This window comes from Cygnus olor, chromosome 18 (assembly GCF_009769625.2).
Source record: "Cygnus olor isolate bCygOlo1 chromosome 18, bCygOlo1.pri.v2, whole genome shotgun sequence".
Taxonomy (NCBI): Eukaryota; Metazoa; Chordata; class Aves; order Anseriformes; family Anatidae; genus Cygnus; species Cygnus olor.
In genome coordinates this window covers 6,753,656-6,771,874 of record NC_049186.1, presented here as the reverse complement: position 1 = coordinate 6,771,874, position 18,219 = coordinate 6,753,656, and the positions used below count along the sequence as shown (strand labels likewise).

The window sequence follows — 18,219 nt, the reverse complement described above, 5'->3', positions numbered from 1 at the left end:
TTGCTTGTGTGTGCTGATGTACTCTTGCTTCTCTGAAACAATGTTGAAGAGCCTACATAAAGTTGCTTTTGATTACCTCTAGGATGCAAATACCTTGTATTAACATATACGGAGATTATTTTTGATCGTTTACTGGAATTTTCTTGCAAGATCTCTGCCTTGTTGCCTTTCCAGAACAGATGTACTGACATATCCTTCAGTGTTTATTCTCAGGATGTATCTGTTCACATGCATGTCAGTGCACTGTGCTGATAAGAGTGTGTATTAAATATGAACAAGCATCAAAAAAATCTTTACTCGGGAAATGTTTAAGCTTTCTTCTCCTAGCCCTGTTGTGCATGTGGATAAGTAGTTTGATTCTTTAGATTTTTTATTTAAAAAGTGCTTATAGCACCGTGGTTTACAATTCTATCAATGATATTTGGAAACTGAAGTTTTAAGCTGTGGTAAATGCCCAAGCCATTCACCAGTGAACATGACAATAACAGGAAAAACACAGCTTCTGTAGCAGGTTTTTAAAAATCTCAGTGGTCTGTCTCCTATAAAAAGAAGCAGCCTACCTCAAATCATAGTATGTAAAATGTTAATAATCAAAAGAAGTGAAAATGTTTGCCTGAATGCTTTTTTATTGGAAAGTGCTTGTTTGCTGGAAATTAAACCTCAGGCTTACTGAAAGAGAGTGAATTTCCTTTTTTTTTTCTACAATGGGATGTTAAACCAAAATGAGGCATTCTTTTTGCCATCACTTCCATCACTTCCCTTTCACCATCCTGTAATGTGTTTGAAAGCCGTTTGAGCAATACAGTCTGTGAATGTTATTTAGCTTTATGATCATCTCTTGAGGCAGAAGTGCCTCTTCAAATCTTCTGCAGAAGAATGAAGAGGGCTTTTTGGCCTTGGACCGTACTCCAGATTCAGGACTTGTGGCCATCTTGCCCGGTTACAATTAACTTCTTTAAAAGACATTGAAGTGACAAACCTAATTCTGAGAAGAGTTGTTTCTCTGCTTTTCGAAACCCTCTTGCAGGGTGGTGTGATGTGGATTGTTTATTAGCTGCTTGTGACTAAGTGGGATGAGAACCCTCAGGACTGCCTGTGTAGTGTTTAAACACAAGGTGGTGCTCTAAGAATTCATAGGCTCCATGCAGACCTGGAGGAGAAGTCGTTGTGCTGGGGTACGGCTCTTCTCCCTGCCTGTCTGCCAACATGCAAGTTTTGGGTTTCCTCTAGCAGCTCTTCAAGGTGGGGTGGAGATCTTGTGTCAGCGGTCGAACAAAAGAAAAGGAGAATTTGGGCATTTGATCATCAAAGGGTTCAGAAAATTGCTTGCCCTTGCCTTCCCCTTGGTTGTGGTTTAAGTTGTGTTGTGGGGATTTCTCTGCCTCGGGTGTGGCTGCTCTGCGGTGTGGTGGAGCCCCTGAGCTGGGACCTCTTCAGCCCCTTGCAGCTGGGGCATGGAAAAAAAATGCTTCTCCTATTTTAAATATCATGGGAGCATGAGCAGGGCTTAATTAGGAGGTGCTCCTCTTGCCTCTCTTCAAGAACAGAAGCACCTCAGCCCTCCTCCACCCCACAGCCCCAAGGCTTTTGGGCTTGCAGGTGGCTTCTGTGGCCGAGGGAAGGACTGCTGCCTTCCCCTGCTGCTGCCCTCTCTGCATGAGATGTTTGTGCCCAGCGGCTCCTGCTTTGTTAATGGCTCGGGGCTGGAGCTTAAACGAGGAGAAAAAAAAGAAGGTTGGAAACTGTCCTGGATTCCACATCTGCTTTTCACTTCCACCTTGGTGCAGAGGGGCCGGCACTGGGAGTGCTGTGTCTGAGAGGCCACGGGGCCACCAGAGCTGGGGTCGGGGTTTTAACCTCCCTCCCTCTGTGCTGGTGGGGATGGGGCTGCCACCACCAGGTGCCTGCATCTGGACCAGTGCTGTGGTGACTGGTGGTCTCTTCACCCAGGCTGCAGCTGGGAGCAATGGGTGCATGGGGACAAGCGCAGTGTGTGTGACCTGTGGCCATCCTTGGGGGCTGGTGTGGTGGCCCTGTGTGGGTTTTGAGAGCACCAAGTTGTAATCATTGTGGTACCCCGTGGCCTGGCTTGCAGACATGGCTCCTGGGGGTGACTCCCTTCAAAGCAAGGATCAGCCTACCTTTACTTTAAAGTTAAGGAAAAAAAAAAAAAGGTGATGCACTGGGGCAGACCAAAAGCCCCCATGTCCTGTATCAGGGTGGCAAATGCCTGGAGGAGAGCAAGTGGGGCCAGGTGTGTTGGCTATGCTGTAGCCTGCTGCCCTTCAGGCCTTGAAAACAGCCTCTGCCTGCTGGAATGGGCTGGATCTGTGGAAGATGGTATAGCTGCCTGTAGCCTAGCAGGAATAAAAAGCAGGAAATCGGAGAGCTCATTGGTGTGCAAAAGCAGCTGGGAAGCCTCTGGGTGTTCCTCTGCCTCCAGTAAATACTGAGTGAGACGGCCCTTTAACTTCTGTCCTCTCCCAGAGCCCTGGGGGCTGTGTGGAGGCAGGGGCTTCGTGTGGTGCTGTCCCTGCTCGCTTCAGGCCCTGGTTTTTCTCCCTGGGATGGCAGAGAGACCTCGGGGGATGACAAGACCTGGGGTCAGGTGAGAAGGCCCAGCCAGCCTCCTCAAAGCCTAGAACCACGGGAGGACCTGGCTCTGCCTCTTCATGGACTGTATTGAATCCTGGAGCCCCTGGGGCAGCAGAGACCCCAGGTTCACCGGGCCGTAGGCCTCAGGGCTATGCCCAGGGAAGGCTGGCACCGCTTTGGGTGGGTAATTGTGTGGGAAAGGGTGTTTACGGCTGAATGCCAGAGAGACACGGCGCTGAGGAGATTTTTGGCTGCTAATTGATGTGCTCAATGAGAGAACAGCAGGATGCGTGCGTGGGCAGGGAAAATTGAATTCTTGTCAAAATTGCCCAAAAGATAATGAAAATCCCTGGGATAAGAGAGAGGTGAGTTGGGTGGCATCCACAAAACCATTAGAGTCGGGTTGACTCAGCTTGTAAATAAGCACTGTGTGGGTGCTCCCTACCAAAAGTGCTCTCCTGTGTTTTGGGATGTGGCTGTACTGCGTTCCTCCTGGGGAGGGAAGGTGCTGCAGCCCGGCCTGGGGCCGCAGGGGAGCTGCCAGTGCTGAGCACCAGGCCCGAGGTGCTTGTCCTGGACCTCCTGTGGGGCTGTGGTTTTCTGTATGTGGCAAGGGAAGGTCTAAATGAGGGGAGGTGGCACCAGCAATGTCCCTGGCAGTGCCCGACCAGCAAACCTGCACCCCATGCTCCCCACTGGTACTACTGCTATTGAGAAAGTAAAGATTTTAGGCTTGCAAAGAGGGGCAAGGAAACAGCTTTGCCGTTTGGGTACCAACATGCTGCCAAAACGACCTGTCGTCAGCTTGAAATAGCAAAGTGGTTGTCTGGCTTTTGCAAGCATTTTTAAGAGTTGTTTCTCAGCCAAATCTCTGAACTTTTCAGGGTGCTGGGAAGGTCATTTCACCATAGCAACCTGGACCTGCGCTAAAGCCCCAAATGTCAACTTTGGGCCAAAGCTGCGGCTGAATCGCTGCAAGTGAGCTGTGAACAGAGAGGTGGTCGTGCTGCAGGCTGCAACTGGCTCCTGTTCCAGAAAGGATGTAGGTCCCCAGGAGGGGCTGCAGCTCATGGAGGAAGGTGAGTGGCACCACCTGGGCTCATGCTGCCTGTGAGTGGCAATTCAGTGCCATATTCTGGCCCTGATCATCTCCGTAACTGACTGTGGTGCACAGGAGCTGCAGCTCAAGCAAGGCATGATTTGGAGCCTTTTTGGTGCTGTTCTTCTTGTCCTCCAGCTGCTCCACAAATACTGGCCCAAGGGTGCCACATGCCTTCCTCCAGGGAAGGTTGGTGTTTGGGCAAGAGGCACAGAAGTCTTTGTTAATCAACCTGGCTGCTGCAATTTCCTCTCATGTTTGTACAAATGACACTTTTTAAGCGAATCTCATGCCCCACCTCTGCTGATCTGGGGCAGCTCTCATCACTTCTCCTTTAAAACAAACAAAACCACAAACTCCATGATGCTGCAAAGCCTGGTGCGGCCAGCAGAGCAGCCTGGTCCCCCAGCAGAGCAGCTGCAGTGCCCTGGGTTACCTCCTCCCTGGGACCAGCTCCTCCTGCAGCAACCCCATGGGGAATTTACCCCTTCAAAGATTTTGATAGAAATAGAAAGAAATCTCTCTTGTCATTCCTCACAGCAAGCACTTTGCATCCAAAGCAAACACCAGGGCCAGAGGTTGACGTGTTTGTTTTTCGTGTGCTGCAGCCACGCTGAACGCCGGCGCTGTCTGCTCACAGTAGCTGCCCACCTGTCTGTAAGCCCCTATTTCTGAAACCTCCGTCAGCCCCTATCATTGTGCTTTTAGCAGAGCCCGAAGAAAGAAATGCCACAGAATGAGCTTAGTAGGTACCTGGGGTGGGAGCCCCATCGGAGTAAATAAAGTTACATAAGCCAGTAGGTTGTAGCTCTAAGTCGTTTATAGGTCATAAATCCACGTTTCCTGGATTTTACAGCTTCTGTTTAAAAATATAAACAACAACAACAAAATACTATGTGATTGGAATAAGCCTGAGCATTGATCGTCCCTTAACACAAATATTGGCTCCGAAGCACTCCTCGCCCTGCCTGCAGGCACGCTGCCCCGGTCCTGTGCTGGCAGTGCCTGCAGGAAGCCTGGTGATGCTCAGAGGGGAAAGCTGGAGGTGAGCAGAGCGTGGGGCACGGCCATGCACACGTGCTTATTGAGGGACTTGGCCAGCACCACGTCACCATACGGTGACACAGCGATGGCACAAACAAGACATGCATTGTGCTCTTCCTTTAAATAGCGCCAGCATCCAGAGACGCTATTTCTGCAGGTTTTATGGCTGTGGAGGGTGCAAGAACCCACTGGCTTTTAATAGCTTGGAGTTATTTAGAGACTTTATTTGCCCAACAGCGCTGTGCTTTCTGGGATGCTTTAGGAAGTGTTTGCAGTAGTAATGAAATGTTTCTATCAAATGTACTCACTTGGGGATTGCTAAACCTTTTCTCTTGGTAGCAGCTGTGCAGGGACTGTCCTGGTCCACTTGGGGCTGGGATGAGCACCAGAAGTGAGCAAAATGCTGAGAGCTGCGCTGATGGCACGAGGACGGGCACCTGGACCACGCCATGCATTGTGCCTCTCAGGGCAGGCTTCAGTCAACGTGTCAGCTAGAAGGGTGGCTTTGAAACCATGGTTTGGGGACGTTTAGGATGCTGCGGGTGATGCTTAAGCATCCATAAATAGTAATTAAGCAAAGCAATGTTGTACGGCTTGTTGAGCTGTCTGTAAACTTTCCCTGGGGTCTACACGCTTGCTGGAAACTGCGTAAGCCTCCAGCAGTCAAAACAGAATAAAATACCCACAACCAGTGCTCAGAGCATCAGGGAGACTCCTGCCAAAAATGACTCCTGGGCTTGACAGCTTCGAGCCTGCAAGCTCCAGAGCATGCACGTAAAGTCACTCCACTCCCTAGGGATTAGGAAAGCTGCAAGCCTTGAATCAAGGGAACAAGAAGGAAAAAGAGAAGTAGGATTTGCCCCCACAGTAACGTTGAGTTGTTTGTTGAGGGCCCCTGGCACTTGTCTGAGGCCGTGTTTTATTACCACAGACGAACAACAAGTGCAGCAACAACGAATGAAGCTTCAGGAGCTTTGGCAAATGGGGGGAAACATCTGATTTCTTTCTTCCTTCTCCTGTATGTGGCTCGATGAAATGACTTATCCCCAAGCCCGTGTACTCTCATTTCCCAGAAGATGGATGTTGGCCTGCCTCTTCCTTGCCATGCACAGGTGTGATGGGCACTGCCCAGGGCAGGCACCCCTGCAGGCACCGAGTCACTTGGTTTTAACCTTGGTTTGCCCTCTTCTCCCTGCTCCCCCAGGCCCGTGCTGTCCCACAGATCCTGTGGTTAATCTCAGTTACAACGCTCCGTTCTCACACGTCTGGCTCGAGAACAGTGCCTTTACTCTGATCCCTGAGAACAAATGTGTGTTTTGTATAGACAAGGCTTCATGCCCCAAAGAAGTCAATAAATAACTGCGGTTGTTAACACAGATCGCTTCATTTTGGAAGTCACAAATGATTCACCTTCTCCCCAGGCCTACTTCTGGTAAGGATCAGCACAAGGCAAACGAGCATTTCACAGTTTGTTGGTTCCTTTCTTACTCTAGTTGCGTTTCCCAGAAATCAGGTCTGGTTTTCTTTCCTCAGGTGCCACCTCTGGGCTTTATTGGGCCAGTTCACCGTGATGCCAGAAGGCATTATATGTGGTGGTAGCTGACTGAAAGGTGTCTGTGTTCTTGCTGCAGGAGATTTGAACTGGAAGAGGGACCTACACAGGCTCTGGAGGGTTATGTTAGCAGCTGAGAAGCTTTTTCACCATGGAATTAGGAGTGAGCTGCAGCTTGGCAGGCAGGGCACCACTTCAGCTGGGCCTTCTCAGGTCGCACAAAGCAAGGCAGGACACTCTTACCCATTTCATAGATAATGTGTTCAGAAAACAGTCCTATTCCCTACTTGTTTACAGTAACTCCTAGAGACTGTTACCACACCTACCTTGGTCATCTGCAGACCCTGCTTGTTTCACTTTCTCTTCTCGTTTCTTGTGTTTGCTGGTCATTTCTATCCCTCTCTGGATTTCGCCTCCTTGGTTGTTGAGCCTGAGCAGGGCTGAGCAGAGCACGTCATACACATTACCGTGTCCTCGAGGCTCCCTGCCACCTTCCCTTGCGTCCTGGTCTCCTGAGGCTGCTCCTCAGCTGTTATTTTTGCTGAGAGCTTTTATTCTGCATTTGTGCTAACTTTCAGCTCATGCTGCACTTGGACTCATTTTAATATTGTTACTATCTCAGACCTACTCCTTGTCACGCATTTTGGGAGTAGGCAGGAGACATCCAAGAATCTGAAACCAAAAATAGGGAGAGAAAATAAAATTGTGACTTTAAAGTTCTTCTGACTCAAATCCACCTCAGTGGGACGCTTCCTTGGCCATGGCCCTGCAGCTGATGCTGGTCTTCTCCTGGTTCCAGCACTGTGACTGTGCTGGACAGGACCGTACTGGCTGTCCCATGAAATCTGAAGTCCTAAAACAGCCCTGGGGTGCTGCAGCACCCTCTGGTGTGCTCGTAGGTTCTCTATGCTGCAGCACTGGGACCTGGGGCAGGCAGGATGAGTTGCGAGAGCAAGAAGCATACCTATGGATTTTAAAGAGTTGGGCTGTTCACAGCCTTCTTGCCTTGGGTGCTCAGCTCACCCCCTCCTGGGAGGCAGCATCTGCTCCCCACCGCTCCCCACCGTGTGACGTTACCCCGAGGGATGTATGGGATGCATGCATCTGCTGGGCCAGGCTGGAGAGCCCCAGGGGCATCCACACCGAGAGGTAGGAGAGGCTGCACAGGGTTTAAGGCAGATGTATTGGGGGTGAAAGACAAGGAGATGGCATCTTGCTGGGTACCCAAGGCTCTGAACAGAGCTGAAATGAGCTTTTGCAATGAGATACCGTGATTTTTATGGTTTGTAGCTGTGTTGATTTTGTTTAGGATCACGATGGGTTAAGTCATACATTTGTTTTTAAAACCTGGCCTATTTCGTTCTGGTATTAAATACTACCTACTCTCAGAACCGGGCTGGTTTTAAATGCCCTTCTCCCAGTCTGAGCTTTCCCAGTCCCAGATGAGAGAATGGATTAGCTGCGGGCTGCTGTTGTGGCATTCAATTTCTCCTCCTCTATCACAATGTCGTAACGTTTGAGTCAAATGTTTCCAGGGAATAGCAGCTCAGTTAAATAATTCTGTTTCCGGAGGAATCAAAAAGGAAACTTTCCACTTGATCTCATGCACAACATCCTATATTTACAGAAACTAAATATCAGGCATAAATTGACTTGAGAGGTGCCTTGGAACTGGCTGTGCTATTTTGATCCACCAGATCCACCCCTGCGACTGCCGCTGCCAAACGTGAGGCTGGTGGGAGGGCTGGAGCAGGAGACCCGAGGGGCTTTGCTGGGGGGCACGGGACACATCCAGGCCCACTGCTGTGGCCGCTTCCCCCCCCTCCAGCACTAGGAAGGGTTTGGACAAAACCTTGGGTCGCAACCAAGCCAAGCACCCAGTGCTGGTGGAGCTCACCCCGGGAAAGTCCTGCACCACGGTGGTGGGGTGGATGGAGCCCGGTGGTCCCCGAGGTGGGGCACAGGGGGTGACACTGCACAGCCACCAGCATTGTCCCCCCCGGGGGACTGTCATGTGTCTTCTATTTTCGGCGGTGGCACGCCGGGAGCCCAGGATGCGCTGTCTGGGCTGTTCACCTCCTGCGGGTTTCGTATTGCTGGACACACTTGCTCCATGCCCAAAGACACTCAAGCGAGTAATTACGACCTAGAGCACTGATGGATCACATCACTGCTATTTTTAGCGCTCTCACTTCTGGTGCGAGGCCCGTATCTATCTCTTTTTGGCCTTTTATTTTCAGTTTCTCGTTGCCGTTTCCTAAACTCGTCTCAGCACCAGGTGGGCAGCAGCTGGTGAATATTTTTGTCTCCGTGCGGCACAACGGGGCTGCCGCGGGGGGGGCCGGGCGCTGCCTTGCTCGCCGAGCAGCTGAAGCCGAGCGGGGCGGCAGCTGGGCACAAACCAGAGCCGTGTCCTGGGCCAGATCCTGCACCGGTGCAGGTACTGCTGGGAATGGCGGTCTCTGCCTGGGCTGCTTGCAAGTGCAGAGGGATGGGGATGCAGAAGTGGTTTGGGTTTGGGGTGTTTTAGGGGGTTTTGCACAGCTGAGGGGTCAGCTTGGCACACTGCATTTGTGAACGAGGTGCTGGTGTGATCCCCTGGCACAAACTGGTGATGGGATGCACAGAGGTGCTGGCGAGAAGAGCGAGCAGGGGGTGATGCAGGCACAGAAGAGCACCGTGTCCCTGCCCGTCCCCAGCAGACATCTCCTCTTCCTCTGTGTCTTGGGCAGGGACCCAGGAGCTGGACGGGGCAGGAGAAGGAAACCTGGCCACAGGGGCAAGAGGGAGCCGGGAAAGGAAAATCCTCTCACGCCCAGCTGCTGACGGATGGGCCGGGAATAGCCAGTGCCCGCTTCCCTAGAGAGCGGGCACATAGCATGGACATAGATAGGAAAACCTGTCCTGAGAGTGCCCGTCCCTCCCAGCAGGTACCCGCTCCTCCCGGCCGCTCGCCCCCATCCCCGGGTTCCCAGCACCTCCCAGTCCCCTGCTCCATCCCCTCCCTCCACACAGCTCCTTCCCTCCCGCCAGGCCAGGAGTTCAGCTGAAGGTCGTCAGAGGGATTTAAGGCTTTGGCAGAGGAACGAAAGATTTTTGTAGAGCTAAAGCAGCTCTGCTGTTCCCTGCAAGCAGCTGGCCTATAGCTATGTGCTCTGACGGGCAGGCTTGAGTCTCCTGCAATATTTTACAGAATAACAAGGTATTTCTTGTAAAGCAGTAAGACAGAAAGGCCATTTGCATGGGTTATTGGTGGATGTCCTCATTAATAGGCACACAGCTAATTCCGATTTAATGCATGCAGCTCCATAAACTGCAGTGCCTGGGTGCAGTTACTTTACTGTCCATTCAACACCAGTTAACCAGCAAGAATTCAGAGGTAACTACACAAATTAACTACGTGGATTCAGCGTAGGACAGTGTAACCACACTCATCTGAGCTTAGTAAACCAAGCACGGAGCCCTGAAGCAAAACAAAGGGAGGTAACGGCTCAAGCAGGTATATAAGCACGCAGGTGTCTGGGTGATGAGCACCACAAATGGAGTCCTCTCCTGCACCGTGACAGCCCAAGATGTGGGGAATGCGCTCAAGGTGCTGCCACACATCTGGCTACCTGGAAATGAGTTCCTGACCTTATTTATACCTCTCCTCCTGCAGCGTATGCTCAGGCAAAGACGGGGATGGGGTGGATGATAGGTAAAACAAGTAGATGCAACAACAGCAGGGGCTGGGGGGAAGCAGAATCTAAGATCTTGCTGTTATCTGTGGAGTGTGTAACTGGCAGGAACATTTTAGGGCTGTGAATACAAGCTGACGTATGCATGTATGTGCAAGTAACAATCCTTCTAGGACAGGGCATGCTGATCACCTTCAGGAGAGGGAGTTTGGGGCACTCGTTTTCAATTAAAATCCTTTCATGTCAGCTTCAAGGATTTGTGGCTGCCATGCATTTTTCTCTTTTACTGTCCCTGCTTTTTATGGCTTTTTGTATCAACCTTGGTGCTAAGATGGGGTTTATTTACTGCACTTTTTATGCTCTAGCTCCCCTGCTGCTGGCTGCTGTTGAAGCCTCTCCAGGCAGGGGGTGAGGCCAAGCCCATGGTTTCTTTGTGAGATGCCACCAGCTGGAGGTTTCCATCAATCTTCGTGCCTAGAGAATCAAGTTTTAGTAGCAAACAGCGGATGGCTGTGATCCTGGTATGAATATCAGAAAGGACCTCGGGAGCCTCCTTGATTGGCAGGCAGATCGCAGCAAATGTAAAACTGTGGTATTTCTGCTAATTTGTTGGAAAGTGCAGGCTGGTTATGTATAGCACTTACACATGCAAACACACACAGATCTGTCTGCAGGCAGCATGTGGAAGAGAAGGCTCTCGATAAATCCTGTGCGAGAGATTTATCTCAAAGCAGGCGGCGTGGGAGGGCCAAGGTGCAGCGACCTAAGGGGGACAAAACTTAAACCCTTTGTTTTCTCCCCCAGCCCATGTGCAGACAGGGAGATTGATCCTTGGGACTGCTAAGTGTGATTTGATGCACGCACTGTGTCTTCCCAGCCATTAATTTGGGTGGCAATGGCAAGGTATTTGTATTTTATTAGTCCAAGGAGGTTCACCAGGTCCCTGGGCAAGGCACTCTTTTGAGGATTGCCAGTCCTCAGGACATCCCCATGCACAAACCAGGCAAGGAAAACAGGTCCAAACAGGCAGGTGAGACAAACAGGAGCTGTGCTGCAGCAAGCACTGACTCCATGTTGCTTTTCTAGGTTGGCAACTTCAACTTCTGCTCATGAGATTAAAAAAATAAGGTGAAAAGCATTAGGTCTGGGCTATGGTGATGGTGGGGTTGTCTGAGCCATGACAGGGAGCAGCAGAGACTTCCTCCTGTCTTGGGCTCTCCTCTCACCACACAGACATTGCGCAGAAGCCCTCCGGACTGGGCTGGTCTCTGATGCTGTTCAGGTGGCCGCGGCACTTACCTGACTGCCTAGTATTGAAGTGGATGTGAGAATAAAGCAGGTTGGCTATTTTTGATCAATAAGTAAAATCAAACCACGCACGTCCTGAAAGGCAGCAGGTACTGCTAGGTGAGTGTCCCCTGTCGGCTGGAAGGGTGACTGAAAGGACCCTGTGAGGTGCCAGCCTCCAGAGCAATAGCAAGCAAAGTCCGTAACAGCTGGTACAGGCTGTGTGTACACACGGGCACAGAGCGTTTGGATAAGACTGCTGCTCTCATTGCCTTTTTCACGTTACATCTTTTATTTTAGGCTGAACTTACCATGGAGTAAAATTCCTGAGTACTGAGGAAGAGCGATGGAAGCTTGGACTCACCGATCCCCCAGCCTAATGAACGTAGTCATCGTCCCGGTTGTAAGAAAGGTGGTGGGAAGCTTTGGAAACTGAAGATGATCTGACAAGGACAGGTAAAAATGGCCAAATTATGTTTTTGATTCTCACTGGCTTACGCAGGATCTGTCCCACAGGCCCCTGAGTGCTGTGAGCTCTAGCAGTGACCAGGTATTTAGCTGGCAGGTACTGTGGGAGACAGACATCCAGCAAAGCATTCACGCATGTGCCCATTGGAATGGCATCCGAAAACACAGCTCAGCAAACTTGCTGTCATTTGGGAAACACCCCAGCTCAACAGGGAAGTTTTGCCAAGAAAGAGTTTAAATGCTGAAGAGAAGGATGGAGTTTTTTGGCATGTAATTACATTTGTGATCAGGCTTGCAGTCATTTTTCTAAATATGTCTCTTGGCATTGTGTGACTGAAAGAAAATCTGGGGCTTGGGTGGTTCTTTAATGGTTTCTTATCATTACTGTAATGAAAACCATCGTCAGACGTTAACAGTAAAAGGTCACTGGCAGGGAACTTGTTGCACCTCAGAACCCTTGAGGCTTCAAATACACCGGGGACTTGTAGCTCTCAGCATGTGAACGGTCAGGGCCAGCTCTGCCTCCTTCTCTTCCCTCTCTCCTGCACCTGAGAAGCTGTGCTATGCGTCGTTTAAGAGAGGTTTCAGCTCTTTTGGCTGGAGACTGGTCCAGGAGATGTGTGCCTCTCACAGAAAAGCCCAGGACAGGTACCAGCTGCCCTCCTGGCGTGACAGCCACCTGCAGGCCGGGGCCATGGGTCCTGAGCTACAGCACAGAGCTCAGAATATCCCCCTCAGGTATTTTTTATCACTCTTTACCACAGCAGGTCTGTGGAAAGCAGACTGTGAGAGCAGTACTGTGTATATTTATTGACCGCTGGTAATAGCAAAGCTTTTGTACCCAAGCACCTCTGTTCTCTTCAGCTCAGCCCGTGGTGAGGGCGAGCTGGAGCACGCAAGGCCCCGCAGCCCGCTTGTGCTTGTCTCTCTTCAGCCAGACCAAAACCTTGGATCCAGCTGCCCAAGAATGGTGGTGAACTTTGGATCTGAGCTCCTGTAATAAGTACTTGTTTGCCCTGGCCGTTGGCTTAAAACTCTGTGGAAAAAAGATGTTTCTAGGGATTATTTCTAAACTAAGAATGCCAGCTGAAAGGAGAATCGTGTCCAGCCAGCCCTTGTGTCCAGCTCTTGGGCTTCTCAGGGGAAATGAGTGACTAGAATGAGACAATGAATGAGATAAATAACGTTTAACTGGTATTGTAATGAACCTCGAGCAGTCTGCCTGTGTGCAGAACCTGCAATTTATCTCCACGGCCATTCTGTGAGTTTTTAAAAGAGGCTGAGAATTATTTACCAAATCCCCTGAAGGACGACTGCCCAACGGTCTCCTTTGAAAGTCCCAGCCACGTCCCGCTAGGGAGGGAGAGCTGCAGGTTGAATATGCCATAGAAAGGCTTGGATTTCTTTGTGCAGGGTGGTAGCGTGCAGAAGGAGGATAGCAATGTTGTGTGTCACTACCAGGCAGCCGAGAACGAAGCGATGAGGCTCCGCTACTGCTCCCTGGGCAGCAGGGGTGGCTTTTGGCCCTGGCTCGGTGCTGCCTGGCTGCTGGTGGCAGAGCTGTCAGCAGTGGGCCGAGACGGGCGGAAAGAGGAACGCTACACAAGAGCCGGCAAAGGCTTCTCATGGTCCTTGGAAGGCAAACGGGATATGTCGGGGAGCAGAGCGTGTCCCTGAAGCCCTGTGCTCCCCATCAGCCAGACACCGCCATGCAGCTGGGTGGGTTTGGGAAGGTTTGGCAGCCAGCACAGCCTCCTTCCTGGGGCCAAAACAGAAACCACACTGAAGAGCTTATGTCCCCTCAGAATATACTTGCTAGCTTGCTGTTGTTGTTTATATTTGTTGGTGTTTTTCTTTGCTTAATTGCAGTTCATGAAGGAACTCCCCCCTCTTGGTCTCTGTGCAACCTTCAGCTGCTTGAAACATTAGGAGGAGGGGGAAGGAGGGAGAGACCTGGAGCCAGCGCTGCCAGCTTACTGGTTTCATTTGGATATAAAATCCCAGGGGACTCAGTCCTCTGGCCATACATATTGCCAAAGTGCAGCCAGCAGGGCAGTGAAGGGTGAAAGCAGGGGCCGCACTTCTGCGGGCACAAGGCATCTCTGCACACTCGCTTCTCCTCTCCAGCCTCCAGGAAGCCTTTTGGAGAGTGCTGCAAAAAGCAGGACATGCTTGGTTCCTCCCCAAGCCAGTGTGCACCTAACCCAAGCTGTGCCTCCAATTAACACCTCCACGGATGAGGCTCGGGAGGATCAGCGGGGCTTCGTTTTAATAATTTCCTTACAGAGGTTGTCTGCTGAAAGCTGGAAGGGAGTGGCCGATTGATGGCCGTGTTCTAATGAAATCCCAATTCTGCTGCCAGCCCCAAGGTCCTGGGCGATAAAGCCTGTGGTGCCCCCGTCCCCAAGGATGGGCTGGGAGGAGGACAAATGGGATGGTGACATTACCACAAGGGAGTCAGGGCACAGTTGCCCCACTTGCAAATGTGCTTGCAGGCTTGTAGAGGACAGAAATGTGTTTGCAAATACATGGTATATGCCAACAAAATGAGATTGCTTAACAAGTAAGGAGGAGAAAAAAAATGAACACAAAAGTAATAGAAGACATAGCCAAAGACTTAGGCCTACAAATGGGATTTTCTCAATTTTTAAATCTGGGTGGGGTCACTTTCCCATCCTGCATGAGGAGTAACACAATTTTCACCTGCTACATGAGATTCAGTTATGGTGTGTCTAGGGGGCTGTGAAAATTAATGGTGTTTGTGCCATACAGTAGACTTTTACCAGATAGTGGATTTCCAGGAAGGGAGGCATTTCTTAAGCCACTGCGGAGAGCTCAGCACAGCCCACTAAATGACTCCCTTGGCTCCGCTCCTCGGGGCATTTCTTAAAGTGCAGTCCTGGAGCACAGTGTTCTTAAATCAAAGCACAAAAATAACCAAAACAGTATCAAGTGAATTGTAAGAGCTGGCAGTATGGAGGTAATAAACAAGGTTAAAACAGTCCTATAACAATATCCTGTTACAGGAGAATTACCAATATTCTGTAATGGTGAAATATCAAACTTTCTGGTGACAAGGCATCGATTTTCCCAAAAAGGAAAGCGAGAACAAGCTGCAGCAGTAATGCAGCATGTGTGAGCACAGAGAGGGGATAGCTATGACAACACTGAATAAGTATCTCATCTCCAAGAGCTCGAGCTCTGTGACCTTTAGCAGTGTTCGGGATTGTATGTCTGTTTAGGATGTCATTAAACATGACAAGCTTCCTCCAAATGAATAGTGCGTGGAAGTAATTGGAGCAGTTTGAAGGGCTAGATTCCTAGCTAGCTACTTAACTAACTTGGAAAAGCTACACGTCATTAGGAAACCCAACACAAAAATCTAGTTTAGCAAAATTTAGTTTTGGGTAATAGCTCTTTACCCTGTGTTCAAGTTAATAACCTGGTTTCCATGACAGGCCTAATAGAGGGGATGGTCCTCTGCTGGTCCCAGCGGTCCTAGTGCTTGGTGTGCCATGGAACCGAGGGCAGGTTACACATGTCCGAAAGGTAAATTTAGATCATCTGGAATAGCCCTGAGGATCCAGGTAGTTTATCTCATGCTGAGTAGATGGCTATGTTATCGCTGACAGCTTTGCAGACCTCTAAAGGAGGGAGGGATTGCAGCAGCCACTGGTGTTCAACCCGAGGTTTAGTACTCTAAGGGTGGTGCTATAAGCATGTCTCTCGTGGCCGGGTAAGTTATGAGTGGCATTTGAAATCCACTTTACAGAGTAGAATAAAGAGAGTGAAGAATTGTAAGGTAGCTTGAAGACTGACATTAATTACCCAGTAATTTTCTAGCTGTGATCCATGAAGTACTTGTTGCTGATCCCCAGACAGATGGCTAGTCACATAGGACGGGCTTCTCCTCTTTATTTCCATCTGCTATATTTCATTAAGACAGCTAAAAATAAAAATATCCCTAATGTTATTTTTCCATGCAAGCTACTGCTAGAGTGATTCGATGCAACTGTGACTAGAAGAGTTTCCAAGCGACAAGATTTTCTTAATTAATTTGTGATCCTTGGCATAAAAATTGACGGAGAACCCCTACACAAGACTTATCATGAGAGCTACACTTTCTTCTAAGTGCTATATATCTAGAAGAGCTGGTTCAAAACAACTTCTCTGATATAAGGGGAGTAAAGACTCTGCCGTCTCTTCTGAGCAGAAGTTCCCATTTTTATGTTTGAACCAGTTGTAGATGGTGATTGCAAAATGGAGATGTAATCAGGGAGATCCTTCAGGCATGAAGTCTGCTCTCCCTCTGTGTAGTGGGAGTATCTCCAGAAGCAGCTGTTCCTCACAGCTCCAAGCTTCTTTCCGGCCAGCACAGTGCCCCAAGGCCCTCTTAGTGGGAGGGCTCAGTGTTTCGGGGGTTCTTTGATTCTGTCTTTTATGGATTGTTTGCTCTGTCTAACGTGTCTTTGCACGGTAAAGTGGGATTCTTGCACACACAGCTCTACTAATTCCAGTGTTTAGTTTCTGGACTTTGCTAACACTTACTCTCCAGAACTGAAGGTGAAATCTGGGACTGATATCTTAGGCCTGGGCTATTTTTATTCTTCACTACACAACCCATTGCCATAGTCCTCCTGAATGCTTATCACAGATGCTTGCAAGAGATGAACTCTATTACTTCACCCTGCTTTCAAAAGCCTAAAGAAAGCAAGCTATTTTAAACAGCACAACTCAAAGCACCACCAGTACTATGTCTCGGTGACACTGCCTACAACACAGATGAGAACCTTTGTTCCTACCCCTCCTTTATTAGTTGCTTCTGCTTAGAAAAACAAGCAATTTCCTCACCCTCCTGGCAATGTTCCCATGAGGAAATTCCTCCTCCCAAGCCACAGCCACGGTGCCACTCACACAATCCCTCCTGCTGTCAGATCACGCTGTTTTCCCATTTGCCTGGGCTCTGGCCACGCACCCCAGCCCATCACCCCAGGAGAACCTTTGGCTCCATTCTTGTGCCTGTTCTTCCTCCTCCAAGAGCCTTTATTTGAGTTCCACCCTAAGATCACACTGACTTAGGCCCCAGTTTAGCAAGGAATTTTATCACGTGCTTACGTGTAATTGACTTAGACCTTCAATCTGTTTTTAGCTTATCAGAGCCATGGGTGGGTAAAGCCACCCGCCTGTGCACTCCTGACGCCCACGGAGGTTGGCTGTTGACATTGTTGAGCGAAGAGCGCACAGGCCTAAAACTGAGCAGAAACTCAGATAAGGAGGACTGCTGAGCTGGACTCTGTCCAGCATGGTGGCACATCTTTTAAGACCTAATTATCTCCACACAACACTGTGGAGGTGTCAGCACCATGGCTGTGACACACTCCAGGTTATTGGGTGCTTTGACCACAACTCGCCACTGGTGCATAGTAACCAAACTTGGGTAGTCTGTGCTCTGCTCAGACTTCACTTTGGATATTAGCAGCTTTTCCTTCCCTAAGTCCTGAGTAAGTACTTTAGGATTAAGTCTTAAATTTTGGAGCAGAGAATGTGTCTAATTTTGGCAAAAAGCAATGAGTGCCTCCAGCCCAGAAAAAAATAAAATAAAAATCCAGTAATATTAGATCCAGTATTTTATTCTGCTTAAACCACAGTGAAGTTTGACACAGAAGAACCTCATTTTCCTGTAGGGCCCCATCACATCAGTACAAGGCTTACTGACAATTGCTAAAGAAATGGAAAGACACCCTGGATTTCACTGGGCCCCTTACAACTTTCACCTTCAAAGTCTGGCATATTTAATTCAGATCATATAAAAATTCCAGTGGTGAAGGGTGGGGAAAATTGAATGTTGAATGAAGACTTTTGTTTTCTGGAACAGAGCTGAAATGAAGAAGAAGCTGGGCTGTGACGATCAGATTTCTGCTATAGGTCAGAAGTTCAGTGTATCATCAGATTTCATGTCATGGGGCTGTTCTGTTCCTAATTGCAACCAGCCAGGACTCAGCCCATCGGTGAGCTTTTACACTGTGCTCCTTCCATAAGGTATATATTGTAGTCAAAGCAGTAACTAAATCATTTTAATTGTATTTTAAAAGCGAATCATTACCTTTCAATTCTACAACACAGCAGAAAATGAAAAGCCATGCTGGCTTACATTCATGTAAAATATAAAAGCCAATACTGGATTGTTGCTGCAGCAAGTTTATTTTGCACAAATTTAATACAAGCATTCAGCTATAAAGCTCTGGTAGCTGTGATCTCAGATTTGAAGGTATCTGGAACCTCATGGTGAGAGGAGCCAAAAGCCCCAAGAAACCTGGTCCAAGGGCCCAGACCCCGACTCCACAGATTGGGTGGGGATGTGTGAAATACGGCTCAGCTGGGCAGAGTTGGTGCAGTAGGAGAGAAAGGACCTGCGCAAGCAGCACCAGGCAGTACAAGTCCTGAGTGATCCCACTACATAACTAAATTAATGATTTATATGTCTCAGGGGGAGCAGC

General features: G+C 49.3%; 1 long non-coding RNA gene across 1 annotated transcript; it reads left to right on the top strand.

Moving 5' to 3' along the window:
* Positions 1 to 9,648: 9,648 nt before the first annotated feature.
* LOC121057091 lies at positions 9,649 to 13,517 on the top strand. The gene is made up of 3 exons (XR_005813623.1): positions 9,649 to 9,987; positions 11,555 to 11,710; positions 13,136 to 13,517. It is a non-coding gene; the product is annotated as an uncharacterized LOC121057091 (long non-coding RNA).
* The last annotated feature ends 4,702 nt before the right edge of the window (positions 13,518 to 18,219 follow it).